Here is a 16,982-nt window from a genome sequence, read left to right on the forward strand (position 1 = left end):
AAAACCTTAAAAAAATCTATAAAATCTTTAAAAAAAGAAATTCACCCACCGATCAGCAACAGATGATTGTGTCACATCCAGCAGCACTGTAAATACAGTACTTAAAGCACAGTTGTCTGAATACAGTGAATCTGTCTCCACATTTTTCAAGTTTAAGGTCTGTATTTGTGTGCAGTCCATGGCATGTTATAATTTTCTGAAGACTGAATAAATTAATAATTTTGTGTGAAAGTGCTGTTTTGTAAAATACACTCTGTCCTAACTTTTGGACCAGTGAATGCACTTAAGAAACAGTAATAGTGTTGCTTTCCAGTTTTATCAATCTTTGGGATACCAGAAAGATGTGATATAAAAAGTGGATATAGCACTTTGTCTCAGAGATGCTTTTCTGTGAAAAAAACATCCAAATCAGTCTCGACAAATATTCAAATTAAAGGGTGGCAGTCCACAGGCCCTTGACTAATGAAGTACCTTTACTGCTAGTCAGTATTCGCCTGTATTGAAACAGCTATTAGCACTGATAACCATCTTGTAACAACATACTGTAAAGTTTCTTTCCAGTCCTGCTCCAGGGAAGTAAACATCTTTTAGCTCTATTCACTTTTCTAGCAGAAAATGAAAATACTCTTGTGTATTTCCAAGACCAGCATTTCAACATTACATTGTGCAAGGACTTCCAGGCATTTGTTTCACAGTTATGCAACAGATGGCATAGCAGTTAGCTGGGACTGTGTGTGACTCCTGTTTGAAGATGTTTAACAACATAATGATGCTTCCTGTAATGGACAGAAACAGTGTCGCGACCATAAATGGATACATGCTGCAAATGTGATTCTCTCTGCATTAGTAAATGATTTTTGTAAAAGATTCAGCAGACTCATTGTGGTCCTCATAAAAGTCTAGTAACCTTTGCTGTATGCCATGGCTGTGATGGAAGTTGTGAGATGTCAAAGGGAATATTTTTTTCTCTCCTTTATTTAAAGCAACAGATGCAGTGGAAAGGTTTGAGGAGCATAGGCCATGCACAAGTGTTATTCCCAATACTGTAGCAATAAATTCATAATAATGCATTCTTCGTTTTGTCTTACCAAAACTCAGTTTTGTTGCAGTCACTTGAATTTGACTACATCACCGGTGCCAGTTTAGTGCCGCAGTCTGTAAGCACATGAGTAGTTTTGCTTCACTAAAAGGTACACTGCTGTAATTTCTGTTGCAGTACCTTTCAGAGATGAGGCATGTGATTGGACAGATTTTGTCATTAAGGAGTCCTGTGGCTGTTACTTCGGGCTTTGTTGATCTCTGTCAGATGTTTGCTGACTCTTCAAGGCTTTTTCCCAGTCCCATTTGATGGTGAAGGTTATCCCACAAGAAGCATCTGAGGTTTTGCAAAACACACCTGTGACTAAGTTTGCTCTTAGGCATTAGAGCTGCAGAAGCTTTTTGCTTTTTTTGACAGAACTGGTGATATGGTGGTGGTCTCACCCTTTGGATCGAGTCCTCTTTTCCCAAAAGTAACCATGTTGAGTTTTACACCATGTTTAGTACAATGAAAAAGAGATAAAAGGATAAACCCTACAACCCCTTAATGGAAATTTCAGTTCAGTTAAATCAGAAATATAATCAGCAGAAAAATGATATTCAGTGATTAAGCATTGCTGATTATCTCAGTTCCCTCAAAATAATGTTGTATTTATTTACCATCCCAAAGCAAACAGAATGGATTTAGTAACCTTTTAGGCTGTTTAGGCTGAGTTGCATAATTTCTGAAAGAAGTACTACCATACACATTTTGATTGTAATTATTACAGACAGCACTATAACTAGTAACAACTCAAATATATTAACTTTAATGTAAATAAAGCTAAGTGGGCAGTGACTTTAAAGAGTGGTAGTTATCAAATCTGTTAAAATGAAGCTGTATATTCAGTGCATATGTTTATAAGACTTTATAGGACTTTGCTTCTTAAAGTTGTCCTTTTAAAAAAAAGTATTAGTTCTGCTTGACGTCTGCCAATGTAACCGCCATACATTCTCAGAGCAAACCATTTTAGTTCTAATTGGTGTCTGCTATTGAACCAGAATTTTCAAAGCAGATGTATTTATTTTATTTTATTTAACATTTGTTAACCGGGAAAGTCCGACTTGGAACGAAGCCAATTTTCAGGGGCGGCCCGGGGAGAAATGCTCCGGATTGTCTTAGTGCTGCTGTATTTGCTGCGGTAACCACTGTGATTTCAGAATGCATCGTCTTAGTTCTCCGGCATGTCTATTGCGGTTTTCCTAAAGAGGCAAAACAAACTCTTGAAAATATTTCGGCAGTGGACTACCACAGTACATACCAAAGCAGCTGAAGTATCTTCACTGAATACAGCAGCATAAAACGTAATGGTAGCAGTGCTGCTACAGTCTAAGCTAATACACATACACAATCAACCCTGCAGGTTAGGCAGTATTTGCTTGACAAATTCCTGATCCTTAAGTGGAAGAAAAACTTATAACCTAAAGCATGTAAGTGCCAGCAGCGTTGTGCAGATATTTTTAACTTAAGCGATATTAATAGCAGCAATACAAATTTGCTACCACTAGCAGGGCAAGTAAATGAAATATATAATATAATATTTTCATTTTAAGCAGCAAGAAGCAAAACACTTAAATAAAATCATATGTTCTATGTCTATCGCAGTGTTTTTTGAAACTGCAGTGTGGTCCCATGTGGTTTCATCTTTTCTGCTGCTGTAGTGTGTCTAAAACTGCCCAGTTAAAGAATTCCAGGGCTGACTCATCTGGCTTCCCATATTTTTCTCTAGTCCTCTAGTACCATATTTGAGACAGACTAAAAATCCATCAGCAGCATCTTTATGTAGACAGTGGCATTTACTGATTACAGATTTGCATTTGGGTAAGAAGCATGTTCTGCTTCTGTACTACATAGATAATGAATACTTCTGTACAGATAAAGGTGATCACCCAAAGAAACTTACCATAACCTTTTTCATTGTAATACTAAGTCATTTTTATATTTTTCAGTGAGTATATGGCATATTGTAGATTCGGATGAGTGCATACTTTGGGGGGAAGGTAGTTTACTCCTCATTTCGAGTTCAGTCTCTAAAGAACATGAAGTGATTGGATGGTGGACCAAAGGACTATTTTATCATGAAATACATATAAGTACTTGTTACAAAAAGAAGTTATGTACTTACCATAACGTTCCATCTGAGTAGTTATACTTCATTTTTCTGTAACCTGTGGATATTCGGATCCATATTGGATCCAAGCCGGCAACTTTACAAGCATCTGCTTCTAGCTCCAAGATCCTTCCCCTTACCCATAACACACCACCATCTACTGCCTTCCCTCAGATCAAGTTTGTTGCAAACCAAACTAATCAGCAACTCAAACTAGAAGAAACCATACACGATCATAAATCCAAAAACAAACGATGTTGGGGAAAAAGAACCACTGGTGTGTAAAAAACAAACAAAATTAAGAGGTAAAAATGAGAAATACAACCAGTGGTACACAACAAAGGTGAATCCAAATCGTAGTTTAATGTAAAGAGTAAAACACAGATGAGTGCTTTTGCATATAGCTTCTTCAGATAAAAAAACAGAATAAAGCACTAGCTACTTATAATACAAATTCAGTAGTGCATCCAATCAATGAAAAAGGCATTTTCAGGTTGCTAGGTACTTAAAACTAATAATTAATCACCAGCACTTCTTAAGGTCAACCTGGAAATAATATGCTTAAGCCAAAATAAAAACAAGTTAAAAACACAAGTGCATATGTGTACACACCAACCATATGCAAAACATGTTGAACTTAATATATGTAAAAACTGTAATGTCTATAGTGTTACAAATGATAATAATAATATTAAAAACATATGTATGATATAAAACTGTGAATGAGATGACTAAAGACTATCTCTGTGTATATATACATATATATCTCTCTCATGTCTCTAGAGACGAGATATTATTCAAATATCAGTAGAAACAATATGTATAGCTTAATGAATGATAACTAAATAATATATGGACTCACATCACAGTGAAATTCACTGTACATTATAGTTAACACTCAAATGCAGCAAATTTGTAGCTAAACACAACAGGTCGTTTGGTTTAAGATACCAATGACTAAACAGAAAGAGGTTAACAATCTTTGATTGATGTTTGATTCAGAAGCCACTTTTGGTAAGAAAGAAGGGTTTGTGCGGAGAGAAACCATGTCCTTATGGAAGATCAAGTAAGGGGGCATGGCAGACAAGGCCTGAAGCTCAGAAACCCTCCTAGCTGAAGTAATAGCCACTAGGAAGGCTGTCTTCCAGGATGGAAACTTTAAATCCGCTGAAGCTGCAGGTTCAAAGGGTGGAGCAACTAATGCCTGAAGAACCAAAGTAAGGTCCCAAGGAGGTACAGGATTCTTAACTGGAGGACACAAAAGAAAAGTGCCTTTAAGAAGAAGAGCTCTCGGATCATGTGGCCCAGGCAGGTATGACCCCAGCCCTGAGTACCATCCTGCCTTCGCCCAGAATGATACCACAATATAAGGATAAAATGATTGACTTCAACAATTGGCTAAGCTTATGGTGTCATTCAAAGGGGATCCAGTATCTGTCTGCCTGGGATGACATGATTGACAGACCACGATGCTTTGCCAGAGAGGGTCTGCACCTGTCGCCCCTGGGATTCAGGTTACTGGCTAAGGCTCTTGCCACCCCTATAGTGCCTTTTTTAGGCAAACTTCAAAGGACAAAACCACCACTGTAACAGGTACAAGCATAGAAAATTTGAAGGTAATGCTACTCAATGCTAGAAGTCTAAACCTCAAAATGCACTCTCTCGAGGCACTCCTAAAAATGGAGAACATCGATATCTGTGCAGTAACTGAGACCTGGTTCAAGGCTCCAGAGAGCACCCCTGCAATACCAGGCTACAACTCTTACCACACTTTTCGGCCACCAAACCAGGACTGAAACACTAAAGGTGGAGGAGTGTCAATATTCACCAAGGATATTCACACCACCAGTCTAGTTGGCCAACACAATGTGTCTGAAATTCTCCAAGTGCAACTAACACTAGGTAAGACTGCAATCCAAATTGTAGCTTGCTACAGATCCCCACCATACCCCAAGATTCTCACTACACCTTTCTAAACATACTGGAAAATATTAAGATAGAACCAAACACCCTAATACTGGGTGATTTTAACTACCATGCCATTAACTGGGAAAACTACTCATGTCCCAACACCTTTGCGCAATGGTTCTTGGAATTCATAAATTCCAACGCCCTGGATCAACTAATCCATAGTCCCACCAGGGGCTTCAATATCCTAGACCTGGTCATTACCAACATGGGAAATCAATGCTCCATACCTATAGTCATCCCCTCGTTGGTCAGGTCTGACCATAAGCTAATCACCCATAACATCCACATCCCACCCCACCCCCCAGTAAAGAAACCACCATAAAAAAACTTCTCCAAAGCCAACTTCATGCTACTCAAGTCAGCAGTGACAAACTTCATGACACCCATGCAGACGGGAACTGAAAGTTCAACTGCTGAATTCTACACTAAGGCACTGTACGAGCACATCCACTCATGCATGAATCGTGCCTTCCCAAATAGAACCAAAATGCTCTCATCCAAAAAAGGAAGCCAATCTGGTGGTCCCCTGCCATAAACAAACTTTACAACAAAAGGAAGAAACTTTTGCAGAAAAGAGGAAAATCCCAGGATGCAAAAAACTCCCTTACTAGCCTCAGTAAGAAACTGAGATGCCTCATAAAATCCTCCAAAGCTAGTTACGAAAATAAAATTGCCAAAGATTCCAAAGACAACCACAAAGCATTCTATAACTATGTCAAGAATCTAAATGGCAATGCTCAGATCTGCTCTGAGCTAAAACAGAATGGCATTAAATATACTGATCCGAAGGATATTGCCAATATCCTGGCAGATCGATTCAGTGCCAACTTCACCCCCCTCTCACCCCCTAAATGGCCCATCTTAATACTGGAAGATTGCCAAATTCCAGTAATAATGGCCACACAGGTACAAAACGCACTCTCTAAAGCCAAGAATACAGCATCCATGGGACCAGATGACATCCTGGGCTGTGTACTACATGAACTACAATATGAACTGGCACCTCACCTAAGTGTCATGTTTAATCATAGCCTCACCTCAGGATTCGTGCTCACTGAGTGGCACAGAGCTACAGTTATCCCAATCCACAAGGGGGGATCCACCTTGGATCCCGGAAACTACCGTCCCATCAGTCTGACAAGCCTTATTTGCAAGGCCATGGAGCGTATTATTATGGAACTTATAAACAAAGACATTGGCAACCTTCAAACACTGGACCCCACCCAGTTTGGGTTTGTGAAGGCCCGATCTTGTCTCCTGAACCTGATTGACTTCTTTGAATCAGTCTCCAGAGCCATGGACAAGGGTAAGGTGGTCCACACAGCCTATCTAGACCTTGCCAAGGCCTTTGACACCATCCCCCACTCTGGAATCATAGATAAACTTACTAAGTTGGGCATTAATCCCTGTGTCACCCAATGGGTTGCTAAATGGCTTACTGATAGAACCCACACTGTAAAAGTAGCCGACTCCAAATCCAGCTCCAGACAAGTGACAAGTGGAGTACCTCAGGGTACAGTCCTGGGGCCGCTCTTGTTTGGCATCTACTTCTCTGAAGTACAGGTCAACACTAAGGGACTCTGGCTAACAAAGTTTGCAGAAGACTGCAAACTGGGAGCCATTATTGAATCCCCAAATGATGTGGATACCCTACAAAAGGGCCTTACAGAAACAGATGCTTGGTGCCAAAGCCATGGGCTCAAGCTCAATGCCAAGAAATGTATTGTTATCCCCTTTGGGAAAAAAATGTATCCATGAATTACCATATAGGTGGCAGTACACTAAACACAGAAAGTGTGATAAGGGACTTAGGGACACAGGTGGACAGTGGTCTCACCTTCGAATAACCACATCGCCACAACAGTCAGGAAATCCTTCTATGTGGCACACCTCATCATGAAGGGCTTTTCATCCAGAAAAAAGGAGGTCATTGTCCCACTGTACTCATCCCTCATTAGACCCATTATAGAATACAATGCCCCATTTGGTATGTACCTCTCAAGACATCTGCAACAACTGGAAAGGCCTCAGAAATACCTCACTAAAAGAATCACAGGCCTAAAGCAGATGCTCTACGCTGACCGCCTTAAAAAACTGCAGCTATACTCTGTCGCATATCGTCTACTCAGAGGCGATCTCTGCTTAACATACAAGGCCATGTCAAACCCAGAGCTGTTGGACATGCTACACTTAAAGAAATCCCAATCCCTCAGAGCTACACGCTCCAGGGATCTAAACCTTGTCATCACAATAAACAAAACATGCTGGAGGGATAGGTTCCTGACCCAGAGACTCCCCAGACTCTGGAATAGATTGCCCATACATGTCAAGCAGAGTGCCTCTTTGGACCTCTTTAAGAGGAACCTTGACGATTGGATGGGAGAAAGGAAATTCACCCCAGGGATCACGTCAGTCGCCCTGCTAGACAGGGGTCCAGGAAAGTAAATAATGTGGGAAGAAATAGCCAGAGAATTGTTATGGCTAGGCTTGTATAGGCCCTAGGGCTGATAGCCTAGTACCAACCTATGAACCTATGAAGAAAAGCCTTACACAATCTAGAAGAGGCCAGGGCAGTCATGTTCTCACCTACATGAAAATTTGAAATAGCTACCAGTTGCACTTTCACAGTGGAAGAACTGGCCCCTTGTTAAAAAATGCTGGCTAAGAAATCCAGTATCGCGGATACAGGGGCCATGAAAGGATCCAGCTTTCTCTGAGATACCCAAATAGAAAATCATTTCCATTTACTGCGGTAAATCTTTCTAGTGAAAGACTTATGAGCCACCACTAGAATAGTTTTCACTGAAGAAGAAAGACCGGGAGTTCCGGAAATTAAGGGAACTGGAGCAACCAAGCTGTCAGCTTGAGGCTGACCAGGTTGGGCAGACAGGTGCCCAAAGGATGAGAAATGAGATCTGGGCAGGGATCTAGAATCCAAGGAGAAGCTAGAGAATGAGACCAGAGGAAGGGGAACCAAACCTGACGAGGCCAGAACAGGGCAATGAGGATCACCTTGCACTCCAATCAGCAAGCTTTCTGAAGAAACTTCGGCATGAGTGGTAATGGGGGATAAGCATAACACACCACAAATCCAGTCTCACATAGACCTATCGCAACAGCAAACCAAACACATAAACACACAAAAACATACTCAGAGGCTCTAAATAAAAATCTGCCCAAGCAACAGAGACCTCCAAAGCAGACATCCAAGCAACTGCTACCCCACAACAATATCCACGTATCACATAGTTCACAAAGTCAGTGTGCCACACAATCACAGCCCTTAAGGCTAAACAACACACCTAATACACTTGTAATAGGTGACTCTATTGTCAGACACACTGATGTCCCCTCTCAACAGGCTGAACAAGGAGAAGGTCACTGTAAGCTGCCTGTCGGGTGCCAGGATCCGCCACATAACATAAGCACTCAGGTCACTCCAAAGCAAGTGCAAATATGACTCTGTCATTGTCCATGCTGGTGTGAATGACCTGAGACGTACCTCCCTGGATTACATGAAATGAGACATAGAGGAGCTCTCTGATCATGTGGCCCAGGCCGGTATGACACTGACCTTGAGTAGCATCTTACCCTCACCAAGAATGATACCACAGTATAAAGACAAAATGATCAATTTCAACAATTGGCTAAAGTATTGGTGTCACTCAAAGGGGATCCAGTGTCTGTCAGCCTGGGATGACATGCTTGACAAGCCACGTTGCTTTGCTAGGGACGGCTTGCACCTATCACCCCTGGGTTTTCGAATACTGGCCAAGGCTCTTGCCACCCCCATAGTGCCTTTTTTAGGCAAAGCTCAAAAGACAAACCAACCTCCTTAGACAACACAAGGAAAAAGAAACTAAGGGTAATGCTGCTCAATGCCAGAAGTCTAAACCTCAAGATGCACGCACTCGAGGCTCTCCTCAGTATGGAGAATATCGATATTTGTGCAGTAACAGAAACCTGGTTCAAGGCTCCTGAGAGTACCCCAGCACTACCAGGCTATACCTCATACCATACTTTTCGGCCCCAAAACTCGGACTGAACCACAAGAGGAGAGGGAGTATCCATATTCATCAAAGATACCCATACCTCCAGGCTAGTGGCACTGCACGAAGCATCTGAGACCATCCATGTGCAACTAACAGAGGGCAAAACTGCCTTCCAGTTTGTAGCCTGCTACAGACCACCCTCCCAAACTCAGGAACCCCACTCGGCTTTCCTGAAGACACTGGAGAATATGAAGGTCTCTCCAAACACCATTATGTTGGGTGACTTTAACTACTCAAACATAGACTGGGAGCATTACTCAAGCCCCAACACCCTAGCCCAACGGTTACTAGAATTTATAAACTCAAATGCTATGGAACAACTGGTCACCACTCCCACATGAGGGGAAAACATATTGGACCTGATCATCACCAACATGGGGACTCTATGTTCCATACCAGAGGTATACCCCTCATTGGTAAGATCTGACCATAAATTAATTACTATGGACATCCATATCCCATCCCCACCCCCAGCAAAGGAAACCACGATCAAAAACTTCTCAAAAGCAAACTTCCCACTTCTCAAAACTGAGGTGGAATCCTTCAAAGCCCCAGGGCCAGTGGAAAATATGGCCCAAACTGCAGAATCCTTTACAAACGCATTCTATGGATACCTACAAGAATGCATGGATCATGCTATCCCAAATAAAACCAAGTCACACTCCTCCAAAGGCAGGAGACCTGTCTGGTGGACCCCAGCCATAAATATGCTGTACAACAGAAGGAGGAAGCTACTACATGATAGAGCAAAATCCCTGAAAGGTAAGGCAGCTCTGATCAGTACTAGCAAGAAACTACGATCCCTCATAAAATCATTTAAGGCTAGCTTCGAAAGAAAAATTGTACAAGACGCTAAGGATAATCACAAGGCTTTCTTTAGTTATGTCAGAAACCTGGGTGGAAACTCCCAGATATGCTCTGAGTTAGTGCAAAATGGCAAAAAATACACTGAACCCACAGACATTGCCAACATCCTGGCAGACAGGTTCAGTGCAAACTTCTACCCCCCCAAATGAGCAAATGACTATCCCAACAGAGTGTAGCCTCCCTGACATCACAGATGCACAGGTGAGAGCTGCCCTCTCCAAAGCAAAAAACACAGCATCAATGGGACCAGACGGTGTCCCGGGCTGTGTTTTACATGTGCTCCAAAAAGAACTGAACCCACACTTAAAATCACTGTTCAGTCTCAGCCTTACAACAGGATATGTACCCAAAGAATGGCGTACAGCAACAGTGGTCCCACTCCATAAAGGTGGTGCCACAACGGACCCCGGAAACTATCGCCCTATAAGCCTAGCTAGCCTAGTCTGCAAAGCTATGGAGCGTATCATCATGGAACTCATAAACAAAGACATTGGGAACCTCCAAACACTGGATCCTACCCAGTTCGGCTTTGTTAAGGGCAGATCTTGCCTCTTGAACCTGGTCAATTTCTTTGAAACAATCACCAAAGCCATAGACAATGGGAAGGTAGTCCACACAGCCTACCTTGACTTTGCAAAAGCCTTCGACACAATACCCCACTTGGGCATCATAAATAATCTCACCAGCTTAAATATCAACCCCTATGTCACAAGATAGGTTGCAAACTGGCTTAGGGATAGAACCCACATGGTCAGAATTGCAGGTGCCATGTCAGACTCTAAACCAGTTACAAGTGGCGTCCCACAAGGCTCAGTCCTGGGACCTCTCTTGTTCGGTATATATTTCTCTGAGGTACAGGCTAACACAGTAGGACTATGGCTGACAAAGTTTGCAGATGACTGCAAACTGGGGGCCATAATCGACTCGCCGGCTGACACAAGCATCCACCAAAAAGGTCTCACAGAGACGGATAACTGGTGCCAGAGCCGTGGCCTAAAGTTAAATGCCAAAAAGTGCATAGTCATCCCCTTTGGGAAAAACAAAGTGCCCACAAATTACCACATAGGTGGTAATCCATTAAGAACAGAAGAAGTAATTAGGGATTTGGGGACCCAAGTAGATTGCAATCTCTCCTTTGACAATCACATTGCCAAAGTGGTTAGAAAGACATTCTATATAGCCCACCTTATCAGGAAGGGGTTCATATCTAGATCAAGAGAGGTCATTGTGCCTCTCTACTCATCACTCATCAGGCCCATAATTGAATACAATGCCCCATTTGGGATGTACCTTACCCGACACCTGCTACAACTAGAAAGACCCCAAAAGTACCTCACCAAGAGGCTCAAGGGACTCAAACAGATGCCCTAAGCAGTTAGGCTAAAGAAACTCCAGCTCTACTCATTTGCTTACCGCCTATCAGAGGCAATCTGTGCCTGACGTATAAAGCCATGTCCAAACCAGAATTAATGGACATGCTCCACCTCAAGAAATCCAAATCCATCAGAACTACACACTCCAGTGACTTAAACCTCAGCACAGAAATAAATAGAACATGCTGGAGGGACAGATTCATATCCCAGAGCCTCCCCTCACTCTGGAACAAAATCCCAATCCATGTCAGACAGAGCCCCTCAATGACCCTCTTCAAGAAAAATCTTGACGTTTGGATGGGAAATCGTAAATTTACCCCTGGGATCTCTTCTGTGTCACTGCTAGACAGAGGCATGGTAAACTAACCTTAAATGGGCTATCTTCTGTGACCTACTATACAGAGGCACAGTCAACTAATCTAAGAAGGGTGGCGAAAGCCAAACACACTCTGGCTAGGCTTGTAAATGCCCTAGGGCAGATAGCCTAGTATCAACCTATGAACTTATGAACCTATGAAGAAGCCCGGGAGGCCAAGCATGGACTAGCACATCTCTGGCGGGGTCCCCTAGTGAGATAATCAGAGTGAAGAACTTGCTGCACTTCACGTTGGAAGGAGATGCGAAGAGATCGTAGCAAGGCTGTCCCCATGCAAGGAAGATCTCCTCTGCTACTGACTGCTTCAGAGATCACTCGTAAGGCATCAGAATAGCCCGACTCAATTTGTTCGCTAAAATGTTGGAGCGTCCCAAGATATGCTTTGCAATCAGAAACGGATTGGTGGAGATCGCCCACTCTCAAAATCTCATGGCCTCACGACACAGAGGGTAAGATCTGATTCCTCCTTGTTTGTTGATGTACCAGACAACAGACATGTTGTCTGACTGAATTGCAATAGTTCCCAGAGGAAGAACAGTATGGAAGGCCTGCAATGCTAAAAGCACTGCTCTCATTTCCATTACATTGATGTGCAATCTGGTCTTGGTCTGGGACCACGTGCCTTGGACCATCCTCCCCAGATAATGCTCCCTGACCCGAGCTGGGAGCCATCCGTGGTCACTGTGGTTTGGGCTGTGGATGGAACATCCCGCTACAATCTCCGGAGACTGGACCCACCAGAGAAGTGACACCCTGCAGGCTTTGCTGATGTGAATTGGGTATTCCATGGGGAGATCGAGCCAAGACCACTGTACAGCTAGAGTCCATTGTAGAATACGCATGTGAAGATGCATGCAGGGGAGGATAGAAATTGTGGCAGCCATAGTACCCAAGGCTCTGAGAACATCCACTGCCTTCGGTAACCTGGGTCCAAGAATCAGTGATACATGAGCCCATAGACTCTGAACCCAATCTGGAGTTAGGAAAACTTTCAATTGAAGGGTGTCCAGCCATGCCTTGATAAATTCCAAGATCTGTACTGGATTCAAGAGTAACTTGGGAACATTGACTGTAATCCCTAACCGGGCTGCAAGATGTAGGAAGAAGTCTCTGGCTTGGCAAAGAAGATGCTTGATGGAAGCAGCGAGGAGCCAATCGTCTAGGTAAGGGAATACCTGAATCCCCTGAAGCCTCAGGTGAGCCGCTCCAACTGCCATTACCTTGGTGATCACCCTGGGGGCTGTGGTGAGACAGAAGGGTAGGGCTCAGAACTGGAAATGACTGGCTCACAGCCAAAATGAAGGAATCTCCTGGAGCTTCTGTGTATGATAGTAAGCGTTCTGGAGATCTATCAAGCACATCCAGTCGCATTCTCGAAGATAAGGTAGAATGGACTGTTGGGTGACCATCTGGAATTTCTGTTTGGCAACAGCCAGGTTTAAGGTTGACAGGTCCAAAATGGGTCTTAGGCCCCCCGTCTTTTTTGGCACTAGAAAGAACCTGGAGTAACCTCTGAATATTATTTGAAGCACCCAACGATTTGCAGTTATGGACCCCCATGCAGTTGGGTGCATTGATATTTTTCCCCCGACTGCCTCCAGAGTAGGACAGTCGAGCAACCCCTGAGGGCTGCTGTGTGGGCCTGTCCAAGAAGGGCTCCCTAGACCCAAAGTTCCTCGGACCCCCTCTGCCTCTGTGCCAGTGTCTGTCATGTCCCCCTCTGCCTCTAGGGGATGAGTTGTCTGGAGAGTCCCAGGAAAACTGTGATTTCCAGAACCACATCTTCTTTTGCCCTCTCTGATTCCAGGAGAAGGATCTTTGAGGGCTAGAGAAGCGGATTCCGACAGCAGACAAAGTCTTCTCATCTTTCTCACTCTGGACAAGAGTGTCACAGACAGTCTTCCCAAAGAGAGAAGAACCATCAAAGGGAGCATTCGTAACAGATGCCTTGAAGAGGTCCGCAAACTGACACAGTCTGAGCCAAGCATGTCACCTCATAGCAACGTCAGTCCCAGCCGCCCTAGCTGCTCCTTCTGTAGCATGAGAACGGAGGTGCATGGACGTGTTTGACACTGATTTCAGTGGAGACATCTTCACAAAAAACAGACGCTTGTCCTTCTGCAACAAAAACTCTGGGGGTGACTCAGCTAACTCTGTGACTAGGTCTTGCTACAGTCTTATGATGTGTGCCAAGTAGTTCAGCGCTTGGATGGAAAAAATCGCTGAAGAATACACTCACTTCTCAAATCAATCCACTGTCCTGGATTCCTTATCTGGAGGGTGGACTGAGGAACTCTCTTGAGCCAGTTCCCTCTTGGTGGCTGCTGCAACCACCGTAGCATCCACAATGAATCCTTTATACCATGCCTGTCTGTCAGAGGGTGGAGAGAGAATTTTGTCCAGGCGCTTAGGTATCGGATCTATGGTGTCAGGCTCCATCCATGCCCACGTGGTGATAAGATCCACTAAAGGATCCACTGGCGGGGACACCCAGGAAGTAGATAGGCCCATGCCAAAAGCCTCCAGGAACACTGATTCTTCCATAGAAGGTTTTGGGGCTGACCAACCTCCCCTCTGGCAGAGGATCTCCATGATGTCTCCAAAGGAGACATCCTTGGGAGGTGAACTGGGGGAACCTTCTCCTTCATCTAAATCAGTGTCTTCGGTAAGGGACTCAGGGGAGTCCAAGTGCCTCCTTTTGCACATATGCTTACGATGCCCTTCCTCAGTGGGACTCTCTGAAGAGGTCTTGTGAGCCGCGGGGGGTTCCTCCAGGGGAACCGCCTGGGGCTCTTCTAGCATGGGCTATACCTGAGACAAGATGAAGGGAGTGATAACCGAATCCGAGGGAGTTTGGGCAGAATTCAAGGGAATAGGCTGGGGTCTTGATCCTTGGGAGAGAACCCTCTCCACCACATTGAATGCTGAGGGAGAGCACACCTATTTAGAGCCCAACAAGGAAGAAGCTCTTCCTGGGTCTGTCGTGAGGATTGGAGCCGAGGCTAGGGTAGCCGGAGATCCAAAGGAATGACTTGGATTCGACAAGGTCAGATCCGAAGACAAATCCATCCCCTCAGGTCCTACTCCCTGTCCTCGGCCCCGAGAGCTGCTCGAATCCGAGCTAGTCAGATCCAAGGAACTCAAGATATTATCATCTGAGTCAAGGTTGGAGGAACCATTGGTGTCGAATCCCCAGCTCAGAAGATCCTCGGATCCATGTACCCTGAAACCAAAGGCCAGATCGGGGAAGGAGAAATGAGGTGAAAGAATGACCTGGAGGTCCCCCATCCAGAGGGAGAGGGGCCTGGCAAGACTCCCATCTGGATGTGGGTCAGAGTGAATCTCCTCATCATCCTGTCCATATCCATTTCAGAAAGACTTCAAGATGAGCGTGCTGAAGCAACCGACCCAGATCTGGCTGGTCGCCTGAGGATCTAGAAGAAGGCCTCAACTCCGTAGGCTCTGTCAGCTCCGGGGCAAATCTGGGGGAGTGGAGCCAAGGAGAAACAGGTCTTGAAACCTTAGAAGGTGGGCTAGGGAAGGACTCCTGATCTGGAGACCTCTTACAGGGCCTATCCCCTTTCTTCTCTTTTCTCCCTCTCTTTGCATCCTTGTGTCTGTCTTTTTTGTTGTCTCTCCCTTTGGCAACATCCCCTTCAGCAGGTCTAGTGGGAGGGTGAGTCCCAGCCTGAGGTGGGGGGATTGGGTGGGAGCTGTAGTAGAAGTCGAGGCCGAGACCATTGAAGACTCCAAGGCTGATTCTGGAAGCAGGCCTTTTGTCACAAGTTTAGCCTTTCTGTCTCTAAGGGCCCTAGATTTGAACCCTGCACAAATGCTGCATTGGACGGGCCAATATGCAATGCCCAAGCAAACAACATACAGGGTGTGGCCATCTGCTTTTGAAAGCTTATGGCCACACTATGTATGTTTTAAAGGTGGGTTTAGGTTGTTCTGACATCCCAACAAAGCAACAAACAAACCACACCCAGTCACCCAAACAAACTACCTGACTACACACACACTAAGGAAGGGAAGGACCTACACAAAACTACCGCATGATATATATATACTTTTTTTTTTGACAAAAAAAAACCCAGACGAGCTAGCGTAGGGGAAGGAAAAGGGAAACTAACTGAAAAAACTCACTATAACAACCCCAAAAAGCACTTACAGTACCACTGAAAGCTCAGAGCTGCGGAGATCACGATGCTGATGAACGAAGCGGCAAACGAGATCTGAGGGAAGGCAGTAGATGGTGGTCTGTTATGGGTAAGGGGGAGGAGCTTGGAGCAGATGCTTGTAAAGTTGCCGGCTCGGATCTGATATGGCTATGAATACTCACAGGTTGAAGATAAAATGAAGTTAACTACTTCCAATCTACTGCTACTACACACAGAACAGTACACAGATAGAGGCACTGTAAATGCTTTACTAACTATAAACATTATTATTTGTATTTGAGCTTTTCAGGAAGAAGTCAAGGAAAGCTGTTGCCAAAGCTGGTCAGGCAGAATCTTTGCTACATGATTCATTTGCTTTGTTTTAATTTTTATTTTTAAAGCACATTTTAAATTGATGTAGTCATTAAAGCCAGCTATCGCTGTCATATTTAGTTTTATTTTTTATGATTTAATATATTTTCTTTTTCTTCTTCCCCTCTGATATCAGATTCAGTCGAATCAATATAATCATTATCATCATCATCCCCAACCCCCTTACTGACATTTTATCACATCTACTGTTGCCATATTTCTCACTTCGGTGACACACTCCTACCTTCTCCTACAGTCATGCCTGACTATAACAGATTTTCTCTCACTGAATCTGTCAATCTATTTTCTGGACCCTCGTTTCCTCTTCTTTTGGTCTTTCCCAAATCTTCCTTAGCAGATTGCCTTCTGCTTTCCTACATATGTACCAGAACCACTGTAATGTGTTTTCTTTGATGTTATGTGCAGTTTGGAGCTACTTAGGCTTCTGTTCCGACATTTTCATTTCTTTGTGTGTCTCACAGTGTACATCCTAGCACCCATCCCAGGCTCTTGTAACATACTGTAGTATTTTGTACTGCTGCTTTCTTCACCTTACATTTCAGTTTCTTTGGAATTCTCTTGTCACATACTACCCCTGCACTCTGCCAGTTAGGTGCAGCCTC

Source organism: Protopterus annectens, chromosome 11.part0, assembly GCF_019279795.1.
Source record: "Protopterus annectens isolate FY-2018-M chromosome 11.part0, PAN1.0, whole genome shotgun sequence".
Classification (NCBI taxonomy): Eukaryota; Metazoa; Chordata; order Ceratodontiformes; family Protopteridae; genus Protopterus; species Protopterus annectens.